This window comes from Anastrepha obliqua, chromosome 4 (genome assembly GCF_027943255.1).
Source record: "Anastrepha obliqua isolate idAnaObli1 chromosome 4, idAnaObli1_1.0, whole genome shotgun sequence".
Classification (NCBI taxonomy): Eukaryota; Metazoa; Arthropoda; class Insecta; order Diptera; family Tephritidae; genus Anastrepha; species Anastrepha obliqua.
The window spans coordinates 116,340,517-116,356,944 of NC_072895.1; positions in this window are offsets into that span (position 1 = coordinate 116,340,517).

Consider the following 16,428-nt stretch of genomic DNA (forward strand, 5'->3'; position numbering starts at 1 on the left):
GTTGGTGCTACATGACAAAAAAAAAACAACGTAGTGAATGCCATTGCTACTTCGTTGTCGTCTGAGCAACGTCTGATTCGAAGAGCGCGAGCATGCATGTGAAATAAGCGGGTAAAATTGTGCTGTAGAGTCTTCTATGACGTAGCAGCAAAGTTACTCTCCCAAGTTTCGTTCGAAAGGCCAAATCTTGAGCTTCGAGAGCGTAGAGGAGCTAAATAGAAGTTCACAATTCATTAATTTTTTTTATCCAAGAACCAGGCTATCGATTTCATGCGAAACATTCAATGAGTAAGAAAAGTTCAAAGATCATTTTGTAATATATTTCTAACAATATAAATCGAAATATGGTTTTTTTTTGTAAGAAAGAAACTTTTTTTTAATTTCTAGAAAGCGTTTAATTTTAATGAAAAATTCAGTAGGAACGAAATTTTATTATCTTTAATATGATTTATCACTTTTGATCACTTTGAAATTTTAGTGATCTCCTTTTTTTTGCTCCAAACCCGCTACCATTACGAAAACTGATTTTATGTACGAATTGAAAAAAAAAAACATTTCTAGAAATTTTGAAAGGACTTCTTCTGATAGCTAGTCCATATTTTTATGCATTATTTTGAAAATCCAACTTTTTCTGTCCGGCGCTGTCTTTGAAATATTTGTGAAAATCTTATTTGTTGTTCGTGTGTTCGATTTATAAGTACGCACGCCGCAAATAGGCGGACGAGATCGGCCAAAATCCCAAAAAGTGCCAATTATGTATTTCCATGACATCGATTCGCTAGATGGCGCTCCGAATGTAAATTATTGATCGATTCTTGATGGTTGCCCGCATTGATGGATTGATGGCCTGGACAATACCGTACGATGTGCAGTTTTTAATATTTTCGCAGATTTCTTCCATTTGTAAAAAAATGTAAGAATAGTGACGTTCTTTCATTTCTCATATTTATGAGAAGCCGGGCCAAGCAAATTTTGAATACAACAAAAAATTGTAATCCCAACAAAGTAAGCTGCCTCAGCTGGCTGTTTTCACAAGACTAAGATTCATGCATCGCGAACTGCATTGTTTTGATAGCAGGTATCAACAACAGCCACCAACTAAATTCCATTATCCACATGAAGCGGTTACCACAACCACAAGTAGTCATCATTCGGCATTTGGCTCTCATCGTTCGCTCTTTCCAGCTTTTCATCGCTCCCTTCAATGGTACCACAATGGACGAATTCAGAATTCGCTTTCAACTAAGTCTTCTTTTCCTAGCCTCGCCTTACATAATGCAAGCTTGTTATGGCTAATTTTATATAATATAAATTCCATGTAACTTAAATTTTTTCATTTTATTTCATTTTAATTTAAAAAATTGAATTATCCCAATTTTCGGGTTTCCTTACTTTTTTCCATACAGACAAATAATTTCATTGAATGAACAACTCAAACCACCAACCGAAGCAGTCTCAATATTTGGAGAAATAATTTATTCATATGAATTTCAAGGTTTCTAACTCTTTGCCAGTCATTGCATTTTAGGCCTTTCAGTCCACAGCTATAATTAGAAATTCTCTTACTGCATTAAAATGAGATCAACAAGGCCAGGTCAACATTGCTAATTCCATTAGGATATGAAATGAGGTCATAAGAAAAATAATGCACTTCCAACAATCAGTCCGAAAAATTGGAATTTCTCAGCATTATAAGTTCTCATTATTGACACAATTCACTTTGACTGCGCTGTGGAAATGAATTAGAAGATAACTGTTGGTCTCTCTAACATGCACTACTCGCTCTCACTCTCGTCGTGCGCTTTGCCTCTCATACGCGCACTAGTTTGGTTAGATAATGCGAACACATCCTAAATTCTTTTGTGACGGTAACAGCAAAGCGCAAATTAAAATAAATGTCCTTCAGCTATCAAATTAGGGGCATTGAAAGGACATTTCGAAAATGTCGAACAGCATCGACGACAATCGAATGCAATGCGATAATAAATTAATTGAATGCACTTTAATAGCGTGGAGAGAGTAAAGCAGAGGAGAAGAAGAAGCAACACTGGCGCAGCGGTGTTGAGTTGGAGGGCGGGAAATCGAATCAATATTCATTGTTGGCAATTATTGCAAATGGAAATGAAATTCGAACAAAGCTGCTGCCGCTACAAACGTTGTTGTTGCCGGCAAGAGCCTTTGTGACCACTGAAAATGCGAAATACTGCTGAAGATTGATGAGCGTAGAGCTGAGGTGTTGGTGAATAGGTGGCTGCGAGGCTTAGAGGCGATTGCAAGTGCAATTTGCATGTAGCTCCCGCACGCTTGACACAAAGAGAATTAATTTTAGCATTTTTTAACTACTAACTAACTGCTAATTATCCCATGGCACAAGTCGCGTGCGGGCCGCATGCTTTAGCGTTGGTAGCGGGCAACACAATACTCATGAAGATGGTGCAAGCGAAGAGCGGAAACGAATGGCTCGAGGAGCTGCTGGCAGTTTGCGGGGTGTGTGAATGAAGAACATTTGTACGTCAGGTGATGTGGGAGCAGCAATTGAAATTAGTGTAGGATTACTGCGCGCACAGTTAGCGGAAGAAAGCAAATGAAATGAAAGGAAATAGAGCGTAAAATGAGAAAATTAGAATACAAAATGATTGGAAGCGTGGCAATAGGCGAGTAGTTCTTCACCTACACATTCACATGAGCAGCGCATGTGTGACATATGCGAATGTAGAAAGCAATGAAAGTGGCTGTTAAAGTGAGGTGAGGCCAAGGCAAGGCAGTTGCAGGTAAGCATACAGATTGTGCATCGAAAGTGACATTAATGAATTCTCAGCGATACAGTAAGAATGAATAGATGCTAAGTACGGTTATAATAATGCCGTTGCAGCATTTCGTCTCACCAAGATACATATGTTTGTATGCCAATAACTCTACACAGAATGCTCCGATTTGCACGAGGTTTTTTGTATTTTGAAGCTTATTGCTCCTGTAAGGTTCTTTCTTAACATAAATTGCGTAAATTTACAAACAGGCGTGTCTAAAAGCCAAAATGTGTTAAAAACCATACAACTAATTTTCAAACAGCAACAAATCAAAAATGACAACCCATTGGATTACAATACTATTTCTCGATATTAAACTTTCAAGTGTTTACTATCAGTCTGCATTAATAAAACTATTAAATAAGTATTAAAAGTGTGAAAATATAAGTTAATTTTCTTTTAATTCCCGTTTGTGTGGGTATCCACTGTGTGCCAAACTAGGGAATAGCGGGAATAGGTTAGGTTAAGTTGAACTGGTTGACTTGTACTCACGCATAGATCGATTCAGTCCATTGGCGATATTTGAATTTTAAAAGGTCGAGCCAAGGAGCTTTGGTGGCTGCTCAAACACTCAGGCTTAAGAGCCCATTGTATTTAAAGCTCTGGAAAGAGGGTAGATAGTCAAGGAGGGAAGGAGAAAAGTATCAGAGAAAGAGATAGGAAAGAATAGAGATAGAGATAGTTAGTCCTGTGAGAGTTTTCCAGATTCTTTGGCAAATCTGTAAATATCCTCTAGTTTTAAATAACGAATATTACTCATTCTCACGACATCGGGACCCATTACTCGTAGCAGTGCTCTAGCAAAGGCAGGACACTCACAGAGAAAGTACTCAGTGCTATCCGCCTCCTCCAAGCATGACAGGCATACCGGGTTCTCGATGATTCCAATGGTGGTCATATGCTGACTCCATGGGTTGTGTCCTGTACTGATGCCGACCATCAACCGAAGTGTCCCGGAGTGTCCCGGAACCCATATAAGTACAAGCCTGTTTTGTCTTGCGACAGAATTAAGCTTCTTCTGACATTCTTGAAGGGCCTTCAGTGCAGCCTGACTGCCACTGAAAACTCCAATCTGTTTCCCGCTCCATCTCCATCTCTAATGAGGTACATTAGTTTTGTGTTTTGAAGTAGTTCGCCCACATGGTGCCAGTTTCTATTGCGAATTTAAGGAAATATTTCCAACCAACTGCTGAAATATCTTTCAATCCCTCAAAATACATTGCCCCTAGATATTTTAAGTTGTTTTGCATAACGCAAGACCTCCCGCAAAGGAGATGCTCTACAGTTTCCCTCTAGCCTTGCTCCCTACATTTCCGGCATTCCTCGCTGTTCGAGATCCCGTCTTTTAAGCATACGCTGCTACTGGGCTATATCCCGTCAGCACGCCTGTCATAATTTTACAATCTCTTTGTCTTAGTGATAGTATACATCGAGTACGGCTGTGATCGTCAAGAGCTTAGCATTTTTGCAAGTAGAAAGACTCTCCCATCTTGCCGTGAAAGGAATGATGGCTGTTTTGGGCGGATTTATGTTAATACCCACCCTAGCGCACCATCTCTTTGTCCGGTTTAAAGCTATTTGCAGTATGTCGCAAGGAGTGTTCTCGAACTTTCCTCTCACTATAATTACAACGTCATCTACGTAACCTCCGTTGTTTGTCAGCAAATGAAGCAAGCCGTCGACTACTAGGCTCCATAGGAGAGATGATAAGATCGATGCGTTGTGGAAAGCTCCATCGATATCGGAAAGCACAGAGAACTGTTTCCTTACAGTGAAAGGCACTCTGCGTCTCTTTCCTGCCCTGTATGCGTGCTGATTTTGATGGAGTGGTGTTATACGTAGAGTGTTTGATCTGATTTCTTTATCAATAATATTCTCCATCGCTTTCAATACAAAGGAGGTGAGACCAATTGGTTTGAAGGACTTACTTTTTGTATGAAAACCAAAATAATAAAATTGAAAGGGCTATAAAACATACTAGGAAATTTTTTAAAAATTCCTGTTAAAAAGTGGAATTTTTTTATATTCCACAAAGTGTAAACAAACATATATCCACATGTACCTGCATTTCCACATGAAGCCTTCACGACTTATTGCTGTGAGTTCTGTAGTTGGGTGAAATCTTCCAGTTTTGGCTTAGTCTAGTCTAAATCCATATAATTCCTGCTGATGAGTATGAGAACTGAAGAAGAGAGTAATGGTTGCCAGTTTTTTCTCTCCCTGCATTCTGCTTCTTTCTATTTCATAGCATCGGAATTCGGCAAAGAAAAAAATATTTATTTATTATTTATTCAAATTTATTACATATCGTTTTTAGAGTTGGGATCCCTCCGTAATAAAACACTTAAGCTAACGACTAATCCGATTATCGAAGCATTTTGCAAACACATTTTCCAAAATCGAATTTATGTCTGTACTCGGCGCAAATTTTCTTTTATCGGCTTCTGTCGACTGAAACCCGGTGCGTCGAAGTGAATGTAAAATATTGGTTGGAGTGCTGACGGGGCATTGTCTCACTTCATATCACACAGCTAAGATTTATAAAATCTCAAAGATGGCTCGGATACATGTTTAGAATGCCCAGGGAGAGAACAACTCGAAAGCAAATTGAGTTCTGCCCTGTTGGAGGCCGAAGAAGAGGACGCCCGAAAAAGAGATGGCTCGAAGACGTAGGTGTTGATCTTGAAAAGCTAAACGTGCGGCGGTGGAAGGAGGTAGCCTTAGATTGAGACAGGCAGACAAAGAAAGAGGGCGAGACCCGAAAGAGAATGAGAGAGAGAGTCCCAAGAGAGAATGAGAGAGAGAGGGAAAGAGAGAGAAAGAATTGTGAAACTTCAGGATCGCATGGAGAAACAATTAAAATAAATAACTAAAATGCCGTGCATGGAAATTACACTTCTTTTTTCATATTTTCATAATTTTCTTCGTGCATTACCAAAATTCAAATTTTGTCCTACTGTGCCATTAATATCTAACAGAGCCTAAGGCCCTACTGGTGAATGCGGTAGTTGTTTGCTTATACAAGGTGGCGCAGAATTAATGACCCTAAGGGAAGAACTACAATTTTGGCAAATGTCAATAAATTTGACATTTGTGGGCTAGACAGTTGCAGTATACAAATAGACAAGCAAACTAGCGCATAAAAGTAAAAGATTTCCATCACTCAAAATAATTTTTTTATTTAGTAAAAAAATTATTCAAAAACAAAGTTGGATGATTAATTTTGCGCCACCTTCTATTTATAGAGCTTTTGGACAAAATATGTTTAAATGGTCGACTTGTGTTTGTGTGATCGACTTTATTTCAAAACTTGTTATTTTCGACTATTTTGCTCTCTCAAACTTCTTTTAACACCCGGCTAATGTTCTTCATTTACCATCCGACCGATCTTTATTCTTTCCTTTCTCCCTTCCCGTGCAACTAACTACCGCCGTCCAACATAATTCGGGCATAAAATAAAGAAATAGTTTATTTTTGACATTCTTCCTTAGCATTGAATACTTTTGCCATTTTGAAATGCAAAGTAAAACGAGAAAGCTTTGCGGAAAGTCGCCAGAGTGAATTTAATTAATGGGTGGCTGGCATTAGCGGTGGAAGGAACAAAAAAAGATTGCGATAAGCGGAAAAGTTCAAATGTTGCTCACAGCGGTCAGCATGTCAGGCAGAGAAACGCGAAAAACTAATGAAAAATGAAATAAATTTTTATAAAATTAAGCGCATAAAAGAAAAAAACTAAAAAAAAATTGTATTAAGACATGAACAAAAAAAATTATATATAATGAATTGATGGTGTCACAAAAAAAGTGCAAAGTAAAGAGACGAAAAGTATACCGGCCAGCTAACTGTCAACGTTCCGTCACAAAGTCATCTGCGCGGTTGCTGCTTTCAGCCAATGCCCCTTCGGTCCACACATTGCTGGCATTAATGGCCCTTAGTTGCATTGCAATTTCTGCTCCCACTCGACCCGTCGTCGCGCAGTAAAATACAAATTTCTCAGCAATTCAAGTAATGACATAAAAACGGCTGAGAGTGAATGTTGCAGCAGAGCAATTGCTGCAACTATTGAGGCATCTCACTTGTTGGTAATAGCGACGCTTTTGGCCATTGTGCAACAGTTGCGGCCATCTGCGGTTGGCAATTTTTTCCAGCATTCATAAAATTTTTTCTTGGTTTTTCTGGTTCACTCATTCAGCTCATTATAAAGTTACTGTTCTGTTTTCCTCTCATTTCTAGTGGCCACTTGTAGAAAATCACTATAATTTTTCACAATTTTCGCTACGCTTTGCTTTATTCACTGCTTCCTTCTATCGCTGGGCTCTCTTGTCTTTATTCATTCGTTTGAGTTTTCTATTTCCGCTAGAGTAGTGGTGGAGTGGTGAGCTCTGCTTTAGTTTCAGTTGAGTGCCTGTTGTCTCTTAAAATGTGCTGAAAAATTTCAAACTGATTCGCGAGTTTTTCCTCAAAGCTTTTCAAGCATACTGCTGGGAGGCCGATTTTTGTGTTAAGTGAAACTTTACAAAGCACAACTTCACAAGTTGACCATATTTGATGAAAGGGTTGACCATCTGCTAGTTTTTGTTTTTGTGGTTGATTGAAACTGGTTTAGTAGTTGAGAGGGTTTGAAAAGTAGGTCTTGTTGAAGATTTGAAAAATAAAGTAAATGATTAATGAAATACAGAAAATACGGAAGCCAATGAGAATTCATACGAGGTAGTAGTAGTAGTATTATAGAAAAACAAAAATTCGGCGTTTTGCATGCCAAAATCAGGAAGGCAATCCCTGAACTACAACGAGGATGTAAACTAAAAAAAAAAAACAAACAAAAAATCACTTCGAAATTTAACGTTAACGTAATAACGCCACCTTGTACGAGTTCGCCTGGAAGGAAGTTCCGAAAAGAAATGTTAGAATTTTTTAAATTTTGTATAAAATAGAAATTTTAGGTGAAATTTAATGAAATTTGAGAAATCTTAAGTCATGTTGAAGTGCTTGCGTTGAGCTCGTGCGTTACACAATGCCCAATAAAGTCCCAAGAGATGTATGTAATCCAATAACTACACACAGAATGCTCCTATTTTTTGTATTTTGAGGCTTATCTCATTTGGAAGGTTCTTTATTAGCATAAATTGCATAAACTTAAAGAGGGGTGAGCCTATAAGCCAAAATGTGTTGAAAAATCATAAAATTCATTTTCAAACTGTAACAAATTAAAATTGACTTAAGGGAACCCAGGTCCAATTTTTCGGGAGGGTCAACTTCAGTGCCATTTTTTTAATTATTTAAATTAAAAAAAAAGTTTATTTTTGCATGTAAAAGAAATTAAATAAAAAGCCTAAAAAATTTTAACATCGTTTTTACATTTTTTATTGTAAGAAAGCCTTTCGAGCTCTAGACCACCGGATCCCTTAACGGATCGGAGTACTGTCTTTCTGCCACTACTACCATTCCGCATTAATCAAATTATTAAGTATTTCCAATTATGAAAGGCATATCTGATATATTTCGTTACAAATGAGATGATAAATCCTTTCTTTGCAGTAAACCTTTAGGTTTGAAATTCACTTGAGGATTTAGGTATTTTTCAAATTGATTCTTAGTAGCACTAAACAATCAATTTTCGAAAACAAAAAGAATCGTACAAATTTATCGCTGAGTCACTTGGACATTCCAAAAATTTTGTTCTAAATGCTCTTAAGCCCAAGAACGCCAAAGAACGACGAGGTGGTAAAAAGAAAGCGACTTGCACTACTGATAATTTAATTGTGACTCTTGCCAAGAGGGATCCTTTTAAGTCATCAAAAGCCATTGCAGCTGAAATCGACAGCGTAGTATCAGCGAGAACTGTATGGCGTCGATTGTATAACTTGAACCTACCAGGCAGTCCGCAAAGTTCCTCACTTGAAGTAAGCAAATTTAAAAGTTTTGCTCAACACCACAAGTCCTGGTGTGGATCAGAGGGTATGAAAAACATGGTATAACCTATTTCGGAACGATGAAACAAAAATACTTATTTTTGAAAATGATGTTGGGCGAAAGATCAGACGTCCTAAAGAAGAAGAGTTCTCACCGCGGTTGACAAAAAAAAAAAGTCAAGCACGGTGGCGGCAACATAATGACTTGGGGATGCTTCTCTTGGTATTGAGTAGGAAATAACCAATCAAATAGGCAGATTTATTTAAAAGGATTACTTCAATAAACCACTTCGGTGGTTTCTTATGCAAGTTAATGACCTTCCTCAATGTTATCACGTCAATGGTTTCTACAAAATGGTGTTAATGTGTGGAATAGCCTAGCCAGTTACCCGATCTAAACCCTATTGAAAACTTTTGGTGAGATTTAAACAACCCAATCGGGAAGGAAACGTTCAAAAATAAGAAGGATTTATGGCAAAAAATAAAAAAGCTATGGCACCAATCAGCAATTGACAACCATAGAATTCAAATTTTACCTCAAATGTGATTCTCAAGGCGTGGAGTAATACTACGAAAAGTATACAAAAATTAATTTTTTTTTCGTGTATTTTGAAAAAGAAGGTAATAATATAAAATTAGTTTATTTTAAAGCTCAGTATATTAAAAAAAATTGAAGTAATAAATTTAAATTATAAATAAACGAATTAGTAGTAAATTACCTGGAAGGATATTTTGGAATTCAGGCCCAGCTCTGTTTAGTCTACCACCACTTAATGTTTATACACACGGAGAGGCCTTGAAGACCATCTGCAGGCTGAAACATAATGGAAATTGGTACGGCCCTTGTCCGGCATCGATCCTCGCCATGCCTCTTGACTCCATGCCATCAAGAGTCGTAGTTGAAAAGAGATACAGTGTGGTGCTGCCAGAGACACAATTGTGGTCAAACTCTGAAAATGAGCACAACAAACACTGTTCTCTCATTGTCTCGAACGGTTCCAGGACCGAGCACGGTTCCGGCTCCGGTGTCTACGTGGAATCCAGCGGGACAAAACTACACTTTGCTCCTCGAATGTACGCATCTGTGTATGCTGTTCAAGAAGCAATGAACTTTGGAAGGCAGATCTGTAGAGGTAGATCTGTATATAGGCAGTTGGTTGGACCTATGGCGGGCCACTTTCTATGGGCGCAGCATATGGAAAGGAATGCATCTCAGCTAGCGCACTCTGTTCAGCATGTGGAGAGGAGTAAGAGACCGCGAACCACTTTCTATGCGTCTGCCCGGCCTTCGCTCGAATCAGGCTTGAGGTCTTTGGCACTGGAGTGTTGAGAAGCGATCACCTCGGCGCTTTGGCTCTTTGGCACAACAAGGTCTACTCAGATTTCTTCGGAGGTCGGCTATTGTCAGAGTGCTGTACTGGCTAGTCCTCCCGACAAAAAAAAATATATATATATATTGGAATTCTGAATAACTCTACTAGATACTAGAAGTTCTGTCTCTATCATTAAGTTAATTGGAGGTACTACTTGATATCGTGGGGGCCACATATACAACATGTAGACCTATACTAAACTGATATTGCTTAGAAAATTTTTTCATTAGGCGGCTGCTGGTTAGCTATGACTATACTAGAAATGTCAATCCGGGGATCCCGGTCTTTCGGTATTTTTTAACTCTCAGAAATCACGGGTTTTTCAGTATTTCAGAATTTCTTGCGATTAATACGAAATACAGATAAATCCCAAAAGAGCAACATTGACTTTATCTTTATCTTTATAACAAATATTTATATACTTTTATGGTTTTGTTTTCTTTGAGCCTTGGGCACGACCTGAACCTCTATGTATTCCAACTATGTAGATGATCTCTCCGTTTTATTTCCTTTAAGACTGTTTCATCTCGTTTCATTCGAGCTAAGAGTTTACAAATCCTTTTCAATTACACTTCCGATCATGGTTTACAGTTTCTCACAAATTAAAGTTTTGCTATAATGAGCAGCAAGTATTTATCAAGAAAAACGAATGCTTGCCTTCGAACGTCAGCGCGCATATTGAAAGCTATTTTCAGTTCAAATATTGCGCTTTTCCACCTTTGGTAATTTAACTTATTACTTTGTATAGTTCATTTAGATGTAGTACATTTTCGTTTCGTTTGCGAACGCAAAAAATCTGCAATTGTCATGATAAAACATTTTTGACATATTGATGACAGCAAGTTTTGTGCTTCTCTACACTTTCGTGCGTTTCCAGCGTATCTGAATTTTCGTCCCAACAATCGACAGTTCAACCGAAAAGAGCGGCAAATTCTATGAGCCAACGCGTGCTAGTGGAAGAGCGGGCACGCAAGTTGAAGAGCGCAATTACCCGAAAATGATTGCATGCTCAGTTTTGACGTCACCCGTCACATGTCAAGCAATAGCCAACAGTTCTGGCAAATAAAAAAAAATAAACTTTGCAAAAAACGTATAGAATGCGCTACAAGATTGGAAAAGAAAACATACAAAATACACATGAAATAAAAGAAAAAATAAGCAACCGACATTTGATACGTAGAGATGATTGGAAAGTGACGAGGTGGAGAATTCTGTGGCAAAAGTGCCACAAATATCATCAGCGATTGCGAGTAAATCAGCGCGTCTGTCACGTGCCACGCACAAGCTTATCGCATCGAAGCTGTTGACAGCGCAGTGAAACGAGTAAAGTGAGTACAGTCAATGCAGGTGTGGTGGCAGGGGGAGGCGCCGCACATACATATATGGCGCATTGTCAGTTGTGCGGTTGAGCAAATGAAGTTGTCAAATTCTGCTGTTGCTACTTCTACCTTCTTGTCAAGCGACATTGACAACTGACATTGAAAACGCGCTTAGCTCGCTAAAAAGTTGATTGGTAATTTGTTGTTGTCATTTTGGCTATCTGATTTCTTGTTGCGTTGTTTCTTGTGTAGAAAATAATGAAAACTTTAGAGGTTAACAATTCGAAGGCTTGGGTTTGGGACTTTATATCTTATTTTTATCTTCACAGTTTATTTGTTAGCATCCTTTACGTTAATAAAATCTTGTGAAGGAGAAGGAATAACTAAATGCTTAATTCACAAGGTGGCGCAAAATTAGTCAGCGAATTTCGTTTTAGAATAATTTTTGATGGAAATCTTTATTTCCACCTTTGCTGTCTGGTCCAGAAGTGTCAAATATGATTGACGTACGAGGGCGTTTGTAAAAATTATAAATCTTCCGATAGGGTGATTAATTTTGCGCCACTTTACATGTTTTAAGAAGTTTTTTTAATAATTTATTAAAAATAAGTTGAGGCAGCTAAACTTGAGCATAAGAAAATATAAAGTTTTCAGCAACCTAAAAATTAAAAAAAATAAAATAAATAAGCAAACTTCTGTGAGGTGTTTAGACGAGCTCTTCCGCCTATTTATGGCGTACTCTCTTGATATTTTGCTACAAATGGAGGGACCTACCGTTTTAAGCCGACTCCGACATCGACATTTTTATATGAAAGAAAATTGGCAACCTTGTATACAAAAAAGAAGCAATAGTTAAAAATCAACGCGATGAAAATTTTTTGAAGTTTTTCTTTTATGGACTATTGGAACTATTTTTTCATTAAAAAATAATTAAAATTAAAAAAACATGCAAATAAATTTTCAAAACTTGTCAAAAATTTGTCCCTCTGCTACAGTTATTTAATGCACTATACTTCGTCTAGTGATTAGTATCCTAAACAGCAGCAGGCTTCAAAGTAAAAAGTAAAATGACACTTGCTATTAAATGCTATTTTGGACTTATGCTTTTATGTCGCTTAGTAGGCGCTGTACTCTTCATTACTGTAGTCTTACCAGATTTTATATATAAATTTTTGGTGCAGATTTTGCAGATGTTTTGTGCTTTAAGGGGTAACACCACTGTACACGCGTAAAATAAACACGATTTTTAAAGAACTTTTTGTATAGAAGGAAAGGGAAAACAATCACTCTGATTTGGGAAGTTATTACTTATATACTAAAATACAAAACTACAAAGTTTGATCGAAAAATTTTACAAAATGGCGGCATTGGAGACATTTTTGTAATGTGGTTTCTCTTGAAGGAGCTCCGCGGCACGCAGCACAGAGGGTGCAAATTTTAATCTGGAACAAAGAAACATTTTTTTCTTAATCTAGATAAGAATAGCTAGAGAAACACGTAGGGGATTTAAAAAATATTTATTTTTGTGGAATTAGCAAGCATTTGAAGGAAAAAACTCTATTTTGGACTAAAAAAACGGCACTTAAACAATTATAACAATCGTTTAAATTAATCTATCAAAAATCCCCTACGCTCTTCTCTTAAGAAGGTTATTATGCAGACGTAGTGAAAAACCTGATTAAAAATATTTAAAATTGTTTGAGTTATGCTGCGTGCCAATTTCAGAAAACGTGTTTAGAGAAAAACGCGTTTAAAGTTTGGAAATTTGGAGAAGTCGTTAGGTAACAGTCACTAACGCTTGGTTAAAAGCTCAAAATATTTATGAAATAAACTTCGGTAACGTATAAAACTTTTTGTTCTGTATTTTAAAAGGTTCAAAGAATTTTTTAAGCTTATAAAAAAAATCAATTTTTGGAAATTTCTACAGTGGTGTTACCCCTTAAATGAAAATTCTTTCCTTGTGATCATCATCTGCAACCATTCTTTGAAAAAATCACTGTCCTCTCACGTTTTGAAACCAACTATTTTTAATCAAAAAACCTATTAAAGTCCTCTTTCAGCTGCAAGTACTATGGCACATCAATACTTTGATCTAAATCACTGAAATATGAAATATTAATAGATATTTTAAACTGGTTGTTGAAGGTAATTTTGATAATTCTGAAAACTTTGTTTGTATGTATTTTCAGTGAGTAAAGCTTTCAACTATTTCAAACAGTTTTAATTGATCTACATTCTCTTCATTTCCTTTGAAATGTCTAAGCCATTCTCTCTAAGAAGCCTCAAATAGCGCTTTCTTCTAAGGAATATCCACGATAATACGATGTATTTCGGTAGCATATTTTATCCAAAAAGGGTAGGGACATAAAAATCTTCGCGAATATACTTTTCGGTATCTCATCATATTAGGGTGCGGTATATAAACGGTGAAGTAAATATTATTCACCCAAATCAAAATTTTCTAATATCTAGAAATTATATGGTAAACTAGCAAGAAATTAATTAACAAAATGGCGGACTTTAAAAAAAAGGTATGTTTTTCGGGTGTTATTTTTCGAAAAGATGTTCCTATTGTAGCACCTGCCAAAATGACAAGCCTACAGAATAATAATCACTTTAACTTTTTCGTTTCAGATGTCCTGAAGAGCCAAAATCCTGTTGACAAGCCACCTATCTTGTTTTAAGACGCTTACTTTGGTGCCACACTATTACAAAAAAATATGTCAAAAAAATTGTTTTTGTATACTATTTGATGCCAATAATAACATACTATAAAATCAAAACGATCGTATTGTATTTTCTTAAAAAAAAAAATTCCTAAAAAATATCTATAAAAAATGAGTATTTGACCAGACTACTACCTTAAATATATTGAGGTAAGTAGGAGCTGATGTGGTAAAAAAATGTTCTCCCTTATTTTTGGTTCTATTTGCAGATATTGCTCTAAAGAAAGGGCCAGGTTGAAATACATTTATTAAAACTCCAGAATGCATGCCTTTAGTAAAAAAAAAAAGAAAAAAAGGAGGAAAAACTGATTAACTTCCCCCTTCCTAAGCCATGAAAGTAAAGCCGCCTCTATTTTCCGCAAGCAAAAGGGTTCCTTTCGCCCAATTGCTATTATCAGTTTTTGCCACTCAACTTCCCACCTCGGCTTGGAGTTATGAATGGGCGACATGTGAGCAATTGAGTGCGCGTGATTGCTTGTCATTCACCTGAAGTCTATAGTAACGCACTGCGGTACATCTCAAAAAAAGGAAAAAGGTGCAAAGTGTGTTTGAATATTTTTATTCCTATTTCCACAGCTATTCACGTATATGTGTTTATTTTCTATTCGTTTTTCACTCATCAGTGGATTGCTTTGTGAGATGGGCATGCGTGTGAAATGAGGCAGACAAAAGCAAATTCTAACTTATCGATGAAATCTTTGTTAAACAGCCCAAACTCATATTTGCCTTCGAAATTTTTGTGGCCACTTTTTAGTTGAAAATATGAAAAGCATAAATTGCTTGCAAAGAAAGAGGGTTGTATGATTTCACGCAAAATACTTGCAAAGGAATTTTTACCTCACAGGTGCATGCAAATGCGGTTGATGGGATAGTAGGGTTGGAATGTTGATGGTTAAGTGTGGAGCGTAGGTGGCACGTGGGTTTTCGGAAAATACATACCTTTAAATGAGTACACACACATATGCATACATATTTGGATGTATATATGTACGTATGCGGTTTGGAAAATCCTTTTTACTTGATTGAAAAGCGCTTCAATTGAATGGCTGAGTGAATGCGCGGAATTTTCGCTGAAATGCAGACACAATCGTGCTTGGCGAAAGGATTGCGTGAATAAATGTGCACACATATGTAGGTTTGTACTTCATATGCGTGCATGTGTCTATGAAATTTCGTGTTCGTATGTGTTTGTGTGTAAATTGATAAGCTTTTTTCAATGGCGTTTAATTTTAATATCTGCAAATTGGAAATTTGATTTACGGCATGGGAAATCAGTGTGATAAAGAAGTGAATTAAAAAGGAGTGAGAAGTGGAATATTTCGAGTAATTTGAAATAAGAAAATATTAAAAAAAATTCGAATACACGCAATGTATGATTTTATCGCGCTCGCTGAAGTTTAAAATCGTACAAAGTTATCAAAATTTTTGCGGATTTTCGAAATAGTATTGAGTATTGATTACTCGATTTTTGCGTCCTAAAAAACTTTGACTGCCATCTTTTCGAAATCCACTCACCAATCCTACTAACGTACGGGGAAAAAGTTAGTAGGGCAGAAAAATCTAATAAACTAACAAATGAAAAAACTGACTGGGAATCATTTCGTGGCTATATAGATTTAAATCTACAATTACACATTTCTTTAAAATCTAGTGCTGACATCGAAAGCTCTATAGTTTATATCAATGACATTATACAAGAAGCAGAATAATTGCTATTCTCAAACCTGGCAAGGATCCAGCAATAGCATCATCATATAGACTGATTAGCCTACTTTCTATTATGAGTAAAATATTCGAAAAGCTGCTCATTGTGAGAATAAAACTAATTATTGACCAACACAAAGTGATCCCTGACCATCAATTTGGTTTCAGACAAAAACACTCGACAATACAACAAATACACCGAGTATCACATAAAATATTAAGTGAGCTAGACGCAAAGAAATTCTGTGTTGGCATTTATCTGCACATAGAAAAAGCATTTGACAAGGTTTGGCACAAAGGACTGATCACTAAGTTAAAACTAGTGTTTCCTAACAATACTGGAAAGCTACATAATAGATCGACATTTCTACGTTAAGTTTAACGACAATACCTCATCACTCCGAAAAATTACAGCAGGAATTCCACAGGGTAGCGTTCTCGGACCAATGCTTTACAATCTATACACTACTGACATACCAGTGCCCACTGACACAAATACAACGTTGGCTACATTCACAGACGACACAGTTTTACTTTACGGACATAGAAGCTTAGCGAAAGCTACGAAGCAGATGCAACAAGTATTT